At 36.0% G+C, this 3,952-nt stretch overlaps 1 protein-coding gene across 6 annotated transcripts in view; it reads right to left on the bottom strand.

The window, feature by feature from the left end:
* Nucleotides 1-3,952, bottom strand: part of LOC102674702 (potassium voltage-gated channel protein Shal) — a 110,234-nt gene that overhangs the window by 41,429 nt on the left and 64,853 nt on the right. The gene's annotated exons all lie outside the window — the stretch shown is intronic.

The following is a 3,952-nucleotide window of genomic DNA, read 5'->3' as shown; positions in this document are numbered from 1 at the left end:
CTTCGAAGATATTATGAATCGAAAGGGAAAAGGAAAAATTTATTCCAATGTTCAATGTTAGGGGTGAATAGATCCCTTAATTATGGATATTTTCTAAGCAAGATTCGAGAAAAAAGAAAATATCAATCGAGTTATATTCGATCACGATGAGTAGATTTTTGCAAAATTTGAGGGAGGCGAAGAGTTATCTTCGAAGATATTATAAATCGAAAGAAAAAAGGAAAAATTTATTCCAATGTTCAATGTTAGGGGTGAATAGACCCCTTAATTGTAAATATTTTCTAAGCAAGATTCGAGAAAAAAGGAAAATATCGATCGAGTTATTTTTGATCACGATGAATAAATTTCTCGTTTTGCAAAATTTGAGAGAGGAGAGGAANCTTCGAAGATATTATGAATCGAAAGGGAAAAGGAAAAATTTATTCCAATGTTCAATGTTAGGGATGAATAGGTCCCTTAATTATGGATATTTTCTAAGCAAGATTCGAGAAAAAAGGAAAATATCGATCGAGTTATTTTTGATCACGATGAATAAATTTTTCGTTTTGCAAAATTTGAGAGAGGAGAGGAATTATCTTCGAAGGTATTATAAATCGAAAGGGAAAAGGAAAAATTTATTCCAATGTTGAATGTTAGGGGTGAATAGACCCCTTAATTGTGGATATTTTCTAAGCAAAATTCGAGAAGAAAGGAAAATATCGATCGAGTTATATTCGACCACGATGAGTAAATTTTTCGTTTTGCAAAATTTGAAGGAAACGAGGAATTATCTTCGGTATTATGAAGGTATTATGAATCGAAAGGGAAAAGGAAAAATGTATTCCAATGTTAGGGGTGAATAGACCCGATGATAATATTATTTCGTTATTCGTTATTGACTTATGCACACACCCGTTTCAATATTAATAATCGTGAGAAAGTTTCTATAATGGATCGTGATATTTTAATCCTAACGCGTAGAAGGAAAATAGAAATCGAACATTCTTGTTTATTTAATGTAGCGCCACGTGAGTTTTTTAGATCAAGGGTAGAATCGTCTAGGTCTACTTAAAGCTATAACGTAACTCGCGTGGTAAAGCCTGCCACGCTGAGTTTACAGTCTCGTAATTCATCGTCTAAAGTTTCTATCCCCTTGTTTTAACTTTTATAATTCACGATACACCATCGATATACTCGTTACCCATAAATTTTTATCGATCCACGCAAATTTTTAATACCATATTTCCTTTGTTTATGATTCCATTTTTTTCTTTTTAGTAGTAGAATATCATCATACTCAATCGAGTAGATTTTTACACACATAATGCATTACATACATAAGTTTACACGTAACTTTGCACAAGGTTAATATACGAATTATACTTTTTAAATGTTTCATAAAGAAAGTTAACTTCATAAACTCGATGAAAAAATTTTTTTTATTTTTCATCAGAATTAATCACGATATCGAATAAATTGTGCAGTAGATAGAGTATACGGCTAGTCAGACAATTATACACGCTTCGACCTGAATAGATCCGTTTTGAATTTCCGTGATACGTGGTTTGAATATATTTGAAAATAAAATTTTTCAAATTTATTTTCGAATAATTATTTTTCATTACTGATTGTAGAGAGTCACTGTCGATTTTTTTTTTAAATTAATTCTAACCCAATTCTATCACGAATCGAAAATACAAACTCGAAAGTTATTCTCAAAAATTTTTCATTAATGACGACTATTTCGATTTTTTAAAAAAAAAAAGAAATTAATTCCAAGGATTTAAAAGAAAAACTGTCAAGAATTGCTTTCGACAATCATATTTCTAAACAAACCTATCATGTCATTCATACCCTCAACGCACAAACGAACAATTACCCTCGACGCAATATTCATTTGTCGAGAAATATTCTAAAAAAGTAATTGTTCCGAGTTATTTACTTTCAAATATACTCGCTCCCTTACATAGAATATCTTTTTAAAAGCGTCTAAAACGAAGGGGATAAAAACGCGAAAGAGGGTAAAATATGTGCACCGAGGAAAATAGTTGAACGAGGAAAAGTGGTGAATATGTTGGCATTTTCACAAGGGCAATTTCGCCGGGTCCTATTGTTGTCGACCGAAGTTTGGTCCACCGGGTATTGCTAGAACTGCGTTCCAACTTGTTTCTCTTCTCGAATTACATAGCCGGAGGGAAAGCACGCGCGTTTACGCGAAAGGCTTATTGTTACAGTTGTGTTCACAGGATTTCGTCCATAATCATGATGGAAATATTTACATTCCTATACAATACACCTCGAAATTCATCCTAATTCTGTCGCGATTCTATCGATCTAATTCCAAATTATAACAACGATACATTTGAATAAAGCGTACAATGAAATAAAGAAGTAAATTTCTTATTTTCTTTCTTAATCTTCTCTAATAATATTTAAATTCGATTGATCGATTTTAACAAATCTTAGCACTCTCGCGTATCAATTTATCCAAAGATCTATAATCGATCTGTGTCTCACTTCGTAACGACTACAAATTTTTCTCGTTACTGCAATTTACAATCGATAACCGATCGATCGAAGGGTAGAAATGGGGAGAAAAGGGTTAATCAACTTAAACCAAGCATCCATAATGATGAACCGCAAAAAAATAGAGCAGGCAATGTTTCATAACCTCGAGGGATCGATCGAGGGCAAACGATGGAAAATCTATCGAGTGTTTAACCGAGAAAGGGGAGGCCCTCTCCCCTCCCTTCCAACTTTCCTCCTAAAGTGGTTTTCCAGATGAGATTGCGTGGCTGCTCCGTTTCCACGGGATCAAATCTTGCGCCGCGCAGCTTGCAAGTGGCCGAGTGACTCTCGCCCAAACTGACGTCGAGTGATCGCCGATAACCGATCCTTTTCCTTTCTATGTCCCGCCATACGGATTTCCGCCTATGCATTCGAGCCAAAGTTTTATCGATCGATCAGCGATAAAGTCGAGATGGCCGGGTCAAGTGGACCCTTAGATGCTCCTCCGCGTTTTAAAAAAAAGTCGACGTCGAAAATTCACTTTCTACTTCTCCTTAATCTCCTTCTTTCCGGGAAAATCGATATCGACGATGAATTTTTGACTCGAAAGATCGGATGAACGAAGCGAAGAAAAGTTGGTCAATCGGAACGAGGGATAGTAGATCTTGGATCTCTCCGTTATGTTTCATGTTTCAGATAGATTGTTCAAGCTATTCTCATCGATAATCAACGACAAGGAAGAATTTGGCAGCTTTCTTCGAGGATAATTAATTTTCGCTAAAAGATTTGGTCATCTCGAGAAAAAAAAAGAAATCGAAGTGCTGCTTCGAAGAAACGAGAGAATTATCTTATTTATTCCATACAGTTAATAATAACGGTGTCCACGAATTCCGTTACGTGGATATCTAACGTTATCCACACACACACACACACATACACATACACATATGCACACACGTTCGAATACTTTTACCGCAAAATGTGGCCATTGATCGGCGTTTCCTTGTCGATAAAACTCTGGTCTATCGACTGAAACGTATCGACGATTCAACGTCTAACGTCCCGAAGTTTCGACGTTTTCGATGAAAAGCCAATCGTCTTCAACCGTTCGCACATTTTGATCCGATCGATACCGCTCGAAACCGTAGAGAAATATATTTAAATTTGGTCGAAAATTCCGATATAAAGTTTACTTCGATCGTGAAAAATATTCCCTGCAGACAAGAAGAAGAAGAAGAAGAAGATGGAGAAAAAAGAAAGAAGAAAAAGACACGAACGATTCATCAAACGAGTTCTCTCTTTCTCTCTCTCTCTCCACAGTTTTATCCAAGTCACTTTCTCAAAGTCTCTATCGTTTCCCTCGGATTAAACTCGTCCTTATCGTGTCGGAGAGCCTCTTATTTTCGTCCCCGCGAGCGTCATCCAAGCGTGGAAATAAAACGAGCCACTTCCTCCTCCGCGCCAC

This window comes from Apis dorsata, unplaced genomic scaffold (assembly GCF_000469605.1).
Source record: "Apis dorsata unplaced genomic scaffold, Apis dorsata 1.3 scaffold_455, whole genome shotgun sequence".
NCBI classification, from domain to species: Eukaryota; Metazoa; Arthropoda; class Insecta; order Hymenoptera; family Apidae; genus Apis; species Apis dorsata.
The sequence above is the reverse complement of the archived record's forward strand: the minus strand, read 5'-3'. Positions and strand labels throughout refer to the sequence as shown.